This window comes from Coregonus clupeaformis, chromosome 34, assembly GCF_020615455.1.
Source record: "Coregonus clupeaformis isolate EN_2021a chromosome 34, ASM2061545v1, whole genome shotgun sequence".
Lineage (NCBI taxonomy): Eukaryota > Metazoa > Chordata > Actinopteri > Salmoniformes > Salmonidae > Coregonus > Coregonus clupeaformis.
The window spans coordinates 36,178,891-36,194,519 of record NC_059225.1 but is presented as its reverse complement, the minus strand read 5'-3'; the positions used below and the strand labels follow the sequence as shown (position 1 = coordinate 36,194,519).

Sequence of the window (15,629 nt, the reverse complement as noted above, 5' to 3'; positions counted from 1 at the left end):
GACATAACACACAACAACAACAAGCTAAAACAAAGAAAGGCAATAAAGAAATAAAGAAAAACCACTTAGCTCACCCTACAGGTGCTGGTGCACCTGTAGTCCACCACCAAAACACAACCTACCCAGGACAAAAAAAACAATAGTGAAACAGAAACAATTTTTCAACAAAAGCACAATGCTCTGCCCACCGGCCTCCGATCACTTCTAGAAATCAAGCACAGCAAAATACTACACTTGATCTTAGCCAAAAGGCCGAGAAGCGATTACCCACAAATTGACCCCTGCACAGACCCACTATCCTGGTGAAGTATTTGTTCTTTTTTTGGTCAAAAACAGACACACACAATCCTGGTGAATGCCAAAATATGTTTTTTTTTTTTTTGAAAAATGGAGGGAAAACGCTGGACCGCACGAAACACAACACTTTTCTTTCTCTCTTCTTCTGCTGGCTGTTGACCTACCTCCGTGTAGTTGTTTTCCTTGACAATGGGAGAAAAGTGTTGCACCGTTCCCGGAGGTACTGCAATACCGTTGATTCGTGGAGCGGACGGAGCAAGCCCCATTTCCGACTCCCTGTTCGAAAAATCCATTTAATATGTAGTCCCCCGATGGGGGACCTATCAGATATTAAACTGATAAGAACAGATTTTTTTATTAAACAAAACCACTCATATTAAACACGAAGCCTTGTACAAAATGCTTGAAATTACAAGACGATGCAAACCCAAACCCGCACAATAACGAGTCATGAAAAAAAAATATATATATATACCTCAGCCACCCACTGCACCAAGGGAATAATGGACTCAACAAGCCAAATTGGCCCAATCTTGAAAACGGAACCTTTTAACAAACTGTCCTTTACTGATGAAGAGGTTTCCATCTCTCCTTAGAGGCATGGAAACCATATCTGTCCACATCAAAACGTCTTTCTCAGGTCAGCTCTAACCCTACTCCCCAGTCCATATTGGACTTAACCAAAACCCCCCTTGAATCCCACAGAGCTGCCTTCCCCAAAGAGATCAGGAGCCAAATGAAAAAAGACCCCCTCCCGCTGCTGATGCCCAAACCCAACCCCAACGTAACTGCTTCAAAAGATGAATACCCCTTCACCTGAAACCAAGAACCCAGTTCTCTCCACACCCTTCGGCAAAGGAGCACTCCCAAAATGCATGACAGAGCGTCTCCTCGCCTTCACACCCCTCCCTTGGGCATACCTTAACCCTTGATAGGCCGTGCCTATGAAGGACTTCCCTAACGGGCAAACGCCTATGCAGACACAACCAGTTTAGATCATTCAACCTGTTAGGTAGACCCTTCTGCTGAATCGCCTTCCATACCACTGGTCCCACCCCATAGATACCGACAGGACCCCGCTTAGCCACCAAGGTCCTGTATAAAGCCCTGTGGTCCATGCAGAGCAGACCCTCCAGGCACTCAGTGTGCCTTCTGCTCCACTTAACCGCATGTTGGAAATGAGCTGGGAGGGTCTCCGCCTTAGGGCGGGAGTTGTCCCAGGCTACCAACCTTCGCAGTGGGAAGGATAGCCAAAACAAAAGAGAAACCGTGGCTACAAGGGCTGACCAAACTTTTACATATCGAAGAAAATAAAATAGTGTCCAACTTAAGAGGGAGGTCAGGAACACCCCTTCCCCCCTCCTCCACTGATTGCACCATCCAATCCCTTTTTACATATTCGTAGCCCCCCCAAACAAAGGAAAAAATAATTCGCACTAGGCCCCTCCTGTACCGAGGAGGCACAGGAAAAACATAGGCCAAATAAACCAAAGACGGAAGAATGTCTGCTTTAATGACAAGAACCCGACCACTCATAGAGAGCCGACGAGCTTTCCAAAGGCCCACCCGGGTGCGCACTTTTGCAATCCTCTGTCCCCAATTGATGCCCTCGCTACCTGCCACCTCAAAATCCACTCCCAGGACCCTCATCGGCCCCGAGCAGAGCGAGAGACCACTGAGGCCTTCCTGTCTCCCTGCCCACGGCCCAAAAAACTTAACTGAGGATTTCCCCAGGTTGACCCTAGCCCCCGACGCCTGTCCGAACTCCCCCAGGACCTCCACCACCCTGGCAACACTCCCCTCGGACGTCAGAAACAAAGTCATGTCATCCGCATACTGGGAGATCTTGACCTCCGAAGAGCCACCGCCAGGGAGGCAGAGGCCCAAAATACGTGTGTCCGCCCGGAAAGCTGCTGCCAGAGGCTCAATGTACAACACATAAAGCAGTGGTGACAATGGGCAGCCTTGACGTACCCCAGTCTGCTGAGGGACCACCTCCCCTACATGCCCATTAACTAAAACCCTACTTCCCACTGCGGTATATAAAATCCCCACCCACCTCAAAAACCCTGCCCCAAACCCCATCCTTTCCAAAACTGAAAAAAGGAACCCATGGTGCACCTTATCAAACACTTTTTCCATGTCTAAGCCCACCAACATGAGGTGCACCCCTCTGTCCTGGGCCCAAGCAATACAGTCCCTCACCAGACTCAGGTTCCAGTGAATGGACCTCCCCTCCACCCCACATGTCTGATCCTCATGTATGACATGGGGCAGAACCTTCCTGAGGCGGCCCGCTAAAACCCGGGCTACCACCTTAGTCTGCACACAATAGTGTAATGGGTCTATAATTCCCCAGGTTATCCCTTTCCCCTTTCTTAAATAACACCGTCAAGACCCCTTCCCTCATTGAAGACCCTAAAAGCCCTGAATGAAACACTGCATTAACTACAGAAAGAAAATCTCTCCCCAAAACCTCCCAAAAGGTAACATAAAACTCCAGAGGAATCCCATCAAAACCTGGCACCTTGTTGGTAGGTAAAGCCCGCAAAGCAGCCTCAACCTCCGTCAGCTCAAAAGGGCGGTCTAGGTCAACTACTGCCTCCGGGGGAACCTTCCTCCTCAAAAAACCCAAAAAGACACTCTCTTTCGAACCGTCTATGTCCTTCTCTCTAAAGGAATCTCGGTAGAATGCGGACGCTGCTTCCACCATCCCACTAGGGTCAGAGACCATTCCGCCCCCCTTCTGTTCGCAGCTGGGCAATTACTGCTTTGGCCCGAGCAGCTTTAACCTGTTTAAAAATATGAACTACTCGCCTCCCCAAACTCAAACTTATCCCTTTGACACCTGAAGAGAAAATCCCTGGCCTTCCCCTGAAAATACAGCCCCAACTTACTTTTTAAAACCTCCATCCTCTCCACATCCCTCCCCTCACCGTTGTTCTCAGCTGCCACCAAGGCCGCCAGTTCCCCCTGAAGCTGCCGAAAACCCCCCCTGTCAGCCCGAGCCTTAGCAACACAGTGAGAAATGGCCAGTGTGCGCACATTGCGCTTTACGCACTCCCACCATTCGACTAAAGAACCAAAATAGGGCTTGAGGTCACCCCATATCTCATAATGGGATTTAAAAGCCTCCCTGAAAGAAAAATCCCCCAAAATGTTTACGTTTAATTTCCAAAACCCTCTCCCAAATATAGGCGCCTCAACCGAGAACACCACCTGTACTTGGCAATGGTCAGAAAACCAGACAGGAGAAACGGTGACTCTCGAGACTGGCACAGATGCAGGTAAAAACAAAGTCAATTCGGCTACGTGAACCCCTTGAGTTTGCCCATGTCATACCCTCCCCCGTGGGGTTGATGACTCTGAAAGAATCTCTAAAAGAACAATTCTTAACAACAGACACCAAATAAGGTAGGCTAAAATCCCCAGTACCTTCAAAAGAGACATTGAAATCCCCCCCCAGCACCACAGTTCGGTTAGTAACACAAACATCTGTCAGGGCCAAAAATAACTATTTCCTACCCCGAGGTTCAGCAGGTGCATAAACATTAATAAAGCGAAACCTCGCCCCCCTCCAGTCTGCATCAACCACTAAAACCCTCCCCTGTATGACAGAAAAACAACCCCCCACACAAAACTCCCTATCCCCAAACAGGATCCCCACCCCAGAGGAGTGCACCCCCCCTATCCCCCATCTGGATTCTCCCTTTACCCACTCTCTTGAAAAAACAGAAACATCCCCCATGTCCCTTAAATGAACCTCTTGTAAAAAACAGACCTGAAAATAGACACAGTAAAGGTACTGAAACACTCCTCCTCTCTTCCCCACATCCCTTAACCCCCTGACATTCACTGTCACAGCTGTAAACAGGGCCATACAAAAGAAAGAAAAAAAACCAAGATCATCCACGGTCCGTATACTTCCCCCTCAGACAGGACCCTCCCCCATCCCCAAACCACTCACCTCTTCCAGATAGAGGTCACTGTTCGGCGTGCCCGGCGCCACAAACGAGCGTTCAGGACTGGAAGATGAGTCTACACGGGTTGGTACCTGTCCACAGACCAGCGATCCCTCCCCAGAGGTGGAAGAACAGTCTCCCCCGGACAACACCTGTGCACATTCCATCGAAGCCTCCTCAGGATCGGTGTCCACCCCTGAGGCGCCCTTCCTGGAAACTTCCAGACCCAAACAGGACCCTTGGACCTTATCTCCAGTGCTCCCTATCGAGGCTTCAGAGACCTCCAGTGCAGGAGCCTTCAATGATCCTGGATCTCAACCCCTACCTCAGACCCTTCATCCCCGGTATCAGGGTTCAGTACTGCAAACCGGTTGGAGACGGCCACCGATGGCCTCCTGTGTTCTTCCACCAACCCCCTGTCAGTGACCCTCCTCCTCTTCCTCCTTTTCCCCTTATACTCCAAACTTGACTGCTCATTGCCTGAAGATGCCGATCCAGTTGCCCCGCCAGCCGAACTCGACCTCATCTTCCGCGAACGGGTGGGTGTAGCAGAGTCGTCTGACATCTCGCTCAGCGGACTATCCTCCCAGGCGCCCGTCAGCAACTCCATCTCCTCCAAGGTCTCCGTCGTCTGGACCTCCTCTGCTGCACTTCCCCCTGGAGCGTTTCCCATCTCATCTGCGACCGCTCTAATTTCCTTGAGAACCTCCTCTATTGGCCGTAGAGGAGAGTTCGCAGCATCTACCACGAGGCCATCGCCGGCTGCATCCGCATAGGTCCGTTGTCTCTTTGGGCAATCTTTGAAAATGTGGCCCTGCTTCCCACAGCCATTGCAGACTCGGGCCTCCCTGCAGTTGGCTGCCCCATGACCTGGCTTCCCGCAGTTTCTGCACTTCAGCAGGGTGCACCCCGTGGCCAAGTGGCCAAAGCTGCGGCAGTGTCTGCAAAAACTTGGCTGGCCTGAATAAAACAGGTACCCCCGGTCCGCACCAATGGAGAAATAGAATGGTGGGTGACCCAGCTTATCGACTCCTTCCGGATCCCTGTTCAGTACGACCCGGAACTGCCTCCTTCCCGACCATATCCCGTACCCATCCCTTAGATATCGTACTCCGGGACTCACTTTCCCAAACCGGCCTAGAAAAGCACCGATGCTGTCATCCCCCACATAGGGATTGTACATGTGCACAGTTATGATCTTCAAATCCAACCGGCACAAGGGGAAAACCTGGAAATTCGAAAAAGGCTCGCTCGTTGCCTTCTCTTTGCAAATATCCATACACCGCCTGTACAAGGCCTGGCTGTTCAGTGAAAGATCATACCCCTCTGCAGCTGTGTTCCGCTGGAGGCAGTAAACATGCCCTGGGTCCACCCTTAAACCTTCAATGATCACCGTCCTGATGAACCATTCTCGATTCCCAATCTGCTTGCCCTTGTTCTTCCATACGAACTGCAAAGTATTGCGCAGTCCAGCCCCTCTGGCTGACTGATGATCCTGCCCTCCGGCCATGACTTTCTGGCTCAGCGGGCTTTGGGGCACCTCGGTACCAAGCTTGATCTGAGCCAAAAGGCCGAGAAGCGATAACCCACAAATTGACCCCTGCACCCGCCGGGCACCCGGGGGTCTCGGGAGACCTCAGCAGTTTGGCTAAAGTGTGCTCCTCCCATCGCAACCCCTCCACGTTTCCCTGGCGACAGGCGAGTGTTTTTTTCCAAAAAGTCGCCAATGCGTCATGTCCCTACTAGTTCTTTACGTCCAGTGCTACTATTTGTTCAAAGGCCGGAAAATACGCCAGTCGTCGTTGTCGGGCTTGAATTCAATTGGCCGAGTGACTACTTTGACTGGAAAAATACACCGGTCAGCCAGCACGAACTCAAATGCTTGAGCAAAAAGTCTGCGCGGCAGGCAGACGCCGTCTCTGTTGATTTCTCTTGAAACAAGATATCGGGCTCTGCCAGAAGCAAAGGCCCTCCAAAAATACGTTGAACTCGTAAATGTGTTCCTCTCCACGGAAGTCTTTAGTAAAAGGCGAAAGGCTTGTGCGTAATGAAGAGAAACCAGAGTCGTATGGAAGTCAGAGGTCGGGGCCCGAGACGCACTCTAGGCCGGGTTCTCGCGGGTTGTCCCCGAACCCACTCGCCAAGTTTTCGGGGGCTGTGGGGAAAAAGTCAGACAGACAGACACTATCCTGGTGAACTATTTGTTCTTTTTTTTGTGAAAAACAGACACAGACAGACAGACAGACACACACACAAACACACACACACACAATCCTGGTGAATGGCCCAAAACGTTTTATATTTATTTTTAAAGAAAAATGGAGGGAAAACGCTGGAACACACGAAAAGCGCTTCGCCCTTCTTTCAGTTTGGAATTTTTTTTCTTCTTCTTCTTTCTCTCTTCTGCTGGCTGTTGACCTACCTCCGTGTAGTTGTTTTCCTTGACAATGGGAGAAAAGTGTTGCACCGTTCCCGGAGGTACTGCAATACCGGGTCGATGCGTGGAGTGGACGGAGCAAGCCCCATTTCCGACTCCCTGTTCGAAAAATCCATTTAATATGTAGTCCCCCGATGGGGGACGTATCAGATATTAAACTGATAAGAACAGATTTGTTTTTTCTTTTTTCCTTTTGGAAAAGTTTTTATTGATCAATTCCTTTAAAACAGCTCACATTTTAAATACATTTATACACAAAAAAGGCATAAAAGTGCATTAAAACCAGCATTACATTTACATTTAAAAGGTACAAATTGTTTATTTGAAACAATCCTACATAAAAGTACCCATTCTAGTAAAAGCCGATTTAGTAAAAGCCATTTTAAAATGTGTACAAATGATTTAACAAAGTAACAATTTTAAGACATAAAAAGCCTGTCAAAAGTCACTTTGTTAAAAAAGCTGTCTTCGGTCCTTTGTACAAGAACGGGGTGAGTCCTTATCAAAAAAGCCTCCTCCTGCTCTTCCTGAATCGACTCCGTACCCGGCCGTCGGGGCCCAGAGGAGACTCCTCCCCTAGGCGCATCGCCCTAGGCGCCGCAGCGCTGTCAGGCCGTGGCCGCCGGGACCTTGGGTGTTGTGGGGGACCCTTCGCCTGGGGTCGAGGCCCCCTGTCGTTCGTACCACCCCAGGGCTTCCGTGGCTACCAAAGCCACTGCCTGGGGGGTGGTCTCTACCTGTTTCCCTACCAGCAGGTTACGGGAGGACCACAGTGCGTCCTTCAGACACGTGAGGGTGGGCCAGAGTTTTGTGAAGGCCTTTGTTGTTATAGGCCTTCGGCCCACCCCATAGAGCACGAGCTGGGGCGTTAGGTCCTCCCTTGCTGGCAGGCGTGGGGAGATCAGGGGGCCTGCTTCCTTCCACAGGTCCCGTGCGGCTCTGCACTCCCAGAGCAAGTGCCTCACCGACTCCTCTTGGCCGCAGCCTGGTCGGGGGCACGCGGATGTCCTCGCCATGCCCCGGGAGTGCATGACGGCCCTGACCGGGAGGATCTCATGGGAGACCATCCAGGACAGGTCACGGTGCCAATTCAGCAGAGCAGGATGGGCCACGTTGCGCCAAACCGTTGTGGGCTCGCCTATAGCAAGCCCGCGCACTGGACACACCGGTTCCCGTTCCTGCACAAGAGAGAGAAGAGAGCGGTGTTTAGTTAAAACTGTGACAGGCTCTTTTTCCAGTTTAAAATGTCTTAACTTTTGGAGCTGTACATATTGTGTGGGGAGCAGGTAAGAAACTGGGGCTCGCAGGTCGACTGGGATCAGCCTCAGAGACCTGAGGTAAGACCCCAGCCAGAACCGTGCGAGGGCCTGGGTCTTGTTGCTGACCGGGGAGGTGGCAAGAGTGAGATGTAACGCTGTGTAGCGGCTGCCCAGGAACAAGTAGAGGTCAGGTAGTCAGTGTCAGTGGTAGTCCTGTCAAGTCTGAGTCTGCCCACGGTCCGAAAAATTGGGCCTCTGTCTTACCCCTGTTCAGTCTCGCCCCAGAGGCTTGTCCGTACCAGTCAGTCCTGTCTAGAGTCCTGTCAACAGATGAAAGGTCAGTGCATAAAATGTTTACGTCGTCCATGTAAAAAACGCACTTGGCGGTCATCCCCCCACTCCCCGGGATACCCACCCCACTGATCCGTTGGTCCCTTCTCAAGACCTGTGCTTCTATGCAGGCCACAAACAGGAGGGGAGATAATGGACATCCCTGACGGACGCCGCAGTGTACTCCCACTGCTCTTGACAAATGCCCATTTACAAGAATTCTGCTGGTGATGTCCCCATACAGCAATCCCACCCAAGCTAGAAACCTTTCAGGGATCAGTGGGGTGGGTATCCCGGGGAGTGGGGGGATGACCGCCAAGTGCGTTTTTTACTGGTGCGAGACCCGATCAAAAGCTTTCTCAAAATCTAAATTTAGGACTATAAGCCGCATGTTTCTGTCTCTCGCATAACAGATGGCATCTCTGATCAGTACTAGGCTGTCCGTGATCTTCCTTCCCGGAATGGCACAGGCTTGATCCGGGTGGATCACCTCCCCTAAGACAGAAGACATTCTGAGTGTTAAAACCTTGGTAAAAAGTTTACAGTCAAAGTTTAAAAGGGTAATCGGTCTCCAGTTTCTAAGGTCAGTCCTGTTGTTTTTCTTGTGTAAAAGAGTCACGATTCCTGTTCTAAAACTGTCAGGTAGTCTGTCAAGTGTTTCAAAGTCAGTAAAAACAGTCAGAAGTTCGTCGGGTAAAACATCCCAAAAGGTCAGATAAAAGTCCAAAGGGAGGCCGTCCTCCCCCGGTGATTTTCCCCTTTTAAAATGTCTCAGTCCTTTGTCAAGTTCGGTCATCGTCAGGTCTTTTATTAGGTCGTCTGTGTTGGGTAAAAATCTATCGATGTATGATAAAACATCCCCCATGGTTTCCTCACACACGTCTTTTTTCCCAAACAGTTCCCCATAAAAATCCTCGACTACCTCTTTTATTCCCTCTGTGTCTGTTTTTAAAACCCCATCTTTATCTTTTAATCCTGTCATTGTCCTACCCTTACTATCTTTTTAACAAAGTACCTAGTGCACTTCTCCCCATCTTCTAACTCCCTTTCCTTGCTTCTTAAAATAACCCCCTTGCTCTTCTGTTCTGCTAAAAATGCCATTTCTTTCTTTACTACTTTGATGTCTTCGTTAAAATCAAGGCCTTGTTGGATTAGGTTAAAATAACGCTCCAGTCGCTTCTGCAGTCCCAACATGCGTCTATCTTTTTCCTTACTTTTTCTCTTTCCTATCTCTCTAAAGAAGGTCCTCGTCTTACCCTTCACCATTTCCCACCACTGTGCTCGTGTATCAAAAAAGTCCTGTAGCGTCTGCCACTGGCTGAACTGCTCCCTGTACTGGCTAACTACTCTATCATCTTCTAAAAGGGAGCAGTTCAGTTTCCAGGGCCCTCTTCCTACAGTCACACCCGAAGTTAGTGAAAGGGTGCACGTCAGCATTACGTGGTCTGAGAAGAAAGTAGGGGTTATTCTAGCATCAGTTGGCGGGCAGTCGCGGGTAAACAGAGAGTCAATGCGAGAGGCTCTGGTGCCGTCACCACTGGTCCAGGTGAAGCCCTCCTCTCTTGGATGCAGGGTTTTAAAACAGTCAGTTTAAAATCCCTGCACAACCCTTGCAATAAAACACTAGACCTATCTACCTTAAAATCTTCTCCCGCTCCTCTCCTGTCTGCTCTACTTAAAACACAGTTAAAATCCCCACCCACCACTAGAGGATCCCTCCCCAGCATGTGGGACTGCAGGTCTTCTAAAAGTGCGCACCGGTCATGTTTGTTATTAAAACCATATACATTTAGTACGTTAAAATCCCTCCCCATAAAAGTACATTTGGCTAAAAGAGCACATCCCCCAACCACCACTGTGCTCCCCTTCACCACCACCTGTGGGGTCTTGAATAAAATAGCAACACCATCGTTTTTATTAAAATTGGATCCACTCCAAATGGAGGGCCCATGCAGCCACTTCTCCTCCCATTTCCTGTAAGAGGTTAAAAAGGGTAGACCACACTCCTGCAATAAAAACATCTGAATTAAAACTTTCTAAAAAGGATAAAACCGATTGTGCTCTTACTTCAGTTTTTACACTCCTAACATTAATGGTGGTGATGTTAAAAGCCATAAAAGAGGTTAGTAAACAGTGCTAAAAGGAAAGAAGGCATTAAAACAGTTTAAAAGGGGTTATTTATTAGAAACGTTCTCTCTCCCTGCGGGGTAAGGGGGGGGGGGTGGCAGGGAGAGGAGGTAAAAACTGGGTTTAAAAAGGATTCCTGGTTAGGTGAGTTGGATGGGAAGACCCTGGACTCATCCTCCCCCTGGGAGCTCTCCCACTCCAACTTTCATTTTTTCTCCTCGCCCTGTTCGGGGTCGGAGAGCTCCTCTGCGTTTCTCTTCCGTAGGGGAAGGTGTTCGCCCAGGGTCTCTCCCACACTCTCCTCACTTGACAGTGTCGTTTGGTTTTTTTTTGGGGGGGGGGGTAGAAGGATTAATTTATCCTATCCCAGGTATTCCTTAAAGAGGTGGGGTTTCAAATGTCTCCGGAAGGTGGTGAGTGACTCCGCTGTCCTGGCGTCGTGAGGGAGCTTGTTCCACCATTGGGGTGCCAGAGCAGCGAACAGTTTTGACTGGGCTGAGCGGGAACTATGCTTCCGCAGAGGAAGGGGAGCCAGCAGGCCAGAGGTGGATGAACGCAATGCCCTCGTTTGGGTGTAGGGACTGATCAGAGCCTGAAGGTACGGAGGTGCCGTTCCCCTCACAGCTCCATAGGCAAGCACCATGGTCTTGTAACAGATGCGAGCTTCAACTGGAAGCCGGTGACAAACTGTGCCCACATAAAGCTGTACCAACAGCAGAGCTTTCTTTTCAGCACCATGGAGTGAATCCTTACCACTGCTACACCTGGCTATCAGTGGAGCCTTGTCTGACAGCGAAACAGTTCATTCAGCCTCATTGAAAAACATAGCTGATATGGCTGACTTGCTTAAAATGTGGTTTTGACTGACAATTGAGATGTACAAACTATGGCATAAGGGAACTACGAGCGGATAAGAGGCAATCCATAATTTAGCTTAAGACATTCATGAGCGAGCTAGGACTGATGTAGTCAATAACTAAATGTATTTGTTCAGCATTTTTGAAATGTACAGCGACAGAATTCAGAACACGGGCCGTTCTTACAGTATTCTCCCTGTACACAAAGTCAGAACCGTAGGATAAATAAAGGGGGCATATAAGCAGACAATGAAAGCTCTTAGAATATTCGATGATTACATTTCTCTAAAACAGGCTATGGGCTACATGTGCACCACCAAGTCAGAACAGTAGGCTAAGTTGAGGGAGGAAAGGGACCCAATTATTAGGGTGAGGCACATGGGCTACTATCAGCTTACTACACAACATACACTTAGTATTACTTTCTTAGCTACAGTATACATATCTCCCTGGCATATTACATCATTTATGCAGCAGAATACTATACATTTTTGGACTCACCTTGTTGTGCTGTGCTCACTTGAACAGGAAGGTGGCACGGCGGTCCTTCTTGTGGGCTCTAGAAAGAGGCCCGAAATCCCGACTTAGAATTCAGAGTTGGATGACCGCTCAATTATCTTCCGTATTTTCCCAGTCGGAGCGAGTTTTATCTGAGTGTCCAGTTGTTTTGAACGCGGCAGAAGTCATGCTGGATTGGCAGCAACGTAGTGACCCCTACGCTCCGTATTTTCTGCTGGCTGCCCCACCACCACACAAAGCACTCAGCTAGGCTGAAACACCTGCATTTTGAAGCTGCCTTACTCAAGAAAGCAAAAAAGAGACCATGTTTGTATACAGCTTTATTAACTCAAATTATTTAAAAAAAATACTTAAACAAAACATTTCAGCAAAATGTGACACCACAGTCAATGTACATTTCCCCCTACAGGATGCAGATTTACTTCCGGTTAGCTCACTCACCATCTCTCCAGAGCCGTCTTTCTCGGCCCTTTCTCCTTCAGGGGTCACATCAGTCTGGGGCGGGGGGGTTGGGGTGGGGAGGGTTTTTGCCTCCACTCCCACTTCTCCCACCACCGCACCTTCCGCGCACTCCACCTTATCTACCACTTCCTCCACTACTGCCACCACTTCCTCAAATACCGCCACCACCTCCTCTACTACCGCCACCACCTCCTCCACCACCTCCTCCACTATCACCTCCTCCGCTACCTTGGCAACTGCCGCTTCCTTCTTCTGGCGCTCGGACGCCCGGTCCTCAGCCGCCGCCTCCATCCTGCCAGCCCTGACCTTATTGGCCCAGGAGGAGGGGCAGCTGCGGATGAGGTGGGACCGCTCGCCACAGAGGTTGCACGACCTTCCGTTCGTGCAATCCTCGTAGCGGTGGCCCACCTCCCGGCACTTCATGCAGACCACCTTGTCACAGGCGTCTGCTAGGTGGCCATGTTCACCACACTTACGGCACAGCTTGGGCTGGTCCTGGTAGTGAATATGGCCCCTGTTCTCTCCGAGGACTATGGTGGATGGGATGGCTTTCAACCCACCATAGCCCCCGGGATCCTCCCTCTGCTGGACAGTGACCCTCCAGGCCCCTGTCCATATCCCATCGGGATCCTTCACCTGGGTCAGGGGCCCCTTCACGTTGCAGTACCTGCCCAGCCATACTGCAACGTCCTCCGGTTGTACCATCTCATTATACATACGGACAATAACAGTTTTGATGCTATTGTCCGTCAGCTTGATCACCTCGAACATTTCTGCCAGGGATCCCTGCTTCTTCTGGGCGTTCTGGAGTTTCCCCCAGAACTCCCTCAAGAAGCTGGCGCCGGCGAAACTGACATCAAAGCCCTTCCCATACGGGAGGGTTAAAATGCAGTTCACCTGCGCAGGAATGAAACGGAGTTCCTTTTGGAGGAATTTTCTGGAGAAATCCAACCGGGATAACTCCATTATTTTTCCTCCCTTCTCCTTTAAAAGGAGGCGCACGGCGTGGTGCCTCCGCATGCCAGCCTGTGCTGCTGACATGATGGAGGCCCACTCCCTTTAACCCAACACCAGTGAGAAAATAAACACAATATAATAATACTAGTAGGGGAAGCTGGCAGGCCCAGCTATGCTAGGCTAGCAGGGCCTACCAAAACCCGGGACACAAAACAAACTAACTAGCACAGCACCTAACTAAACTTATCAACAATAGGGAAAGACTGTGGGGGGAAGGGGTTTAAACTGAACACAAAAGGACACGAGGGGAGGATGGGAAATATAATAAAAACACACTAAACAAACAAATTTACAGAGGCTGGGAGGCTAGCAGGCCGCACTAGCAAGTCAGACTAAGCTAACAAGCTAGCAGGCCGGGTGCTAAAACGTCCCTGTTGACAAAACAAACAAACAGACAAGAGGGAATCTTAAATGGGGTAAATAACAAGGGAAACAATATGGATGGGGTGAGGGGACACAGGGAAAACAAACAATTACTCACAAAATAAGTCAATTGAGGGGCGAGGAGGCTAGCAGGCCTCACCAGCAGGCCAGGCTAAGCTAACCAGCTAGCAGGCCGGCCAGCCAACAAAATGGCCCCCCAAGTGAAAACAAAAGTCAACAAACAAAAACCAAGACAAGGGAAGATTCAGGGGATGGAAATACAATTTAAGGGGAATGGATGGGTTAAAGGGGGGTACAAAACAAACAGAGAGGAACAAACAATGCCTGCCAAGCCTAAGGGGTGAGGAGGCTAGCAGGCCAGCCAAGCTAAAAGCTAAACAGGCCGGCTAGCCAGCAAGCCAACCAAGCTAGCAAACAGAAAACAAGGTGGGTAAAACTAAAGGGAAACTAGGGCTACAAGAGGATGGGGAAACACAAAGAACAAAAAGTAAGAAAGAAAGAAAGATAAAAGTAACAAAAGAAACAACGAGCAACACAGAACAAATTATTATTATTATTTTTTTTTCTAAAGTAAACACAAAACACACAACAACAACAACAACAAACTAACACAAAGAAAGGCAATAAAGAAATAAAGAAAAAACACTTAACTCACCCTACAGGTGCTGGTGCACCTGTAGTCCACCACCAAACCACCACCTACCCAGGACAAAAAAACAGTAGTGAAATAGAAAAAACAATTTTTAAACAAAAGCACAATTCGCTGATCGCTTCTCAAAATCAAGCACAGCAAGATACTACACTTGATCTTAGCCAAAAGGCCGAGAAGCGATAACCCACAAATTGACCCCTGCACCCGCCGGGCACCCGGGGGTCTCAGGAGACCTCAGCGGTTTGGCTAAAGTGTGCTCCTCCCATCGCAACCCCTCCACGTTTCCCTGGCGACAGGCGAGTGTTTTTTTCCAAAAAGTTGCCAATGCGTCATGTCCCTACTAGCTCTTTACGTCCAGTGCTACTATTTGTTCAAAGGCCGGAAAATACGCCAGTCGTCGTTGTCGGGCTTGAATTCAATTGGCCGAGTGACTACTTTGACTGGAAAAATACACCGGTCAGCCAGCACGAACTCAAATGCCTGAGCAAAAAGTCTGCGCGGCTGGCAGACGCCGTCTCTGTTGATTTCTCTTGAAACAAGATAACGGGCTCTGCCAGAAGCAAAGGCCCTCCAAAAATACGTTGAACTCGTAAATGTGTTTCTCTCCACGGAAGTCTTTAGTAAAAGACGAAAGGCTTGTGCGTAATGAAGAGAAACCAGAGTCGTATGGAAGTCAGAGGTCGGGGCCCGAGACGCACTCTGTTTACTCTAGGCTGGGTTCTCGCGGGTTGTCCCCGAACCCACTCGCCAAGTTTTCGGGGGCTGTGGGGAAAAAGTCACAGACAGACAGACAGACAGACAGACAATATCCTGGTGAATGGCCCAAAACGTTTTATATATTTTTTATATTTTTTATATTTTTTTAAAGAAAAATGGAGGGAAAACGCTGGAACACACGAAAAGCGCTTCGCCCTTCTTTCAGTTTTGAATTTTTTTTCTTCTTCTTTCTCTCTTCTGCTGGCTGTTGACCTACCTCCGTGTAGTTGTTTTCCTTGACAATGGGAGAAAAATGTTGCACCGTTCCCGGAGGTACTGCAATACCGGGTCGATGCGTGGAGCGGACGGAGCAAGCCCCATTTCCGACTCCCTGTTCAAAAAATCCATTTAATATGTAGTCCCCCGATGGGGGACGTATCAGATATTAAACTGATAAGAACAGATGTTTTATTTTTTTTGAAAAAATAATTTATTACGCTCAATGCCATTCATACTTTACAAAATCATACATTTCATTCCCACTCAAATAATATTGGCATTTTTAAATCAAGACAATAACAAACCCCAAACAAAAAACTCAGGGGAGCATCTTCCCTCCCCATCATGGGT

The 15,629-nt window shown here is 49.2% G+C and overlaps 3 non-coding genes and 3 pseudogenes across 3 annotated transcripts; all 6 read right to left on the bottom strand.

Annotated features, from left to right (window-relative positions):
• Positions 1-495: 495 nt before the first annotated feature.
• On the bottom strand, positions 496-697 carry LOC121550119 (annotated as a pseudogene).
• A 5,510-nt stretch (positions 698-6,207) lies between these two features.
• LOC121550127 lies at positions 6,208-6,326 on the bottom strand. The gene has a single exon (XR_005996910.1). It is a non-coding gene; the product is annotated as a U5 spliceosomal RNA (small nuclear RNA).
• Positions 6,327-6,715: 389 nt separating this feature from the next.
• On the bottom strand, positions 6,716-6,902 carry LOC121550112. Its single transcript, XR_005996907.1, has one exon. It is a non-coding gene; the product is annotated as a U2 spliceosomal RNA (small nuclear RNA).
• Positions 6,903-14,309: 7,407 nt separating this feature from the next.
• Positions 14,310-14,484, bottom strand: LOC121550124 (annotated as a pseudogene).
• A 365-nt stretch (positions 14,485-14,849) lies between these two features.
• LOC121550130 lies at positions 14,850-14,968 on the bottom strand. Its single transcript, XR_005996913.1, has one exon. It is a non-coding gene; the product is annotated as a U5 spliceosomal RNA (small nuclear RNA).
• Positions 14,969-15,310: 342 nt separating this feature from the next.
• On the bottom strand, positions 15,311-15,489 carry LOC121550146 (annotated as a pseudogene).
• Between the last annotated feature and the right edge of the window lie 140 nt (positions 15,490-15,629).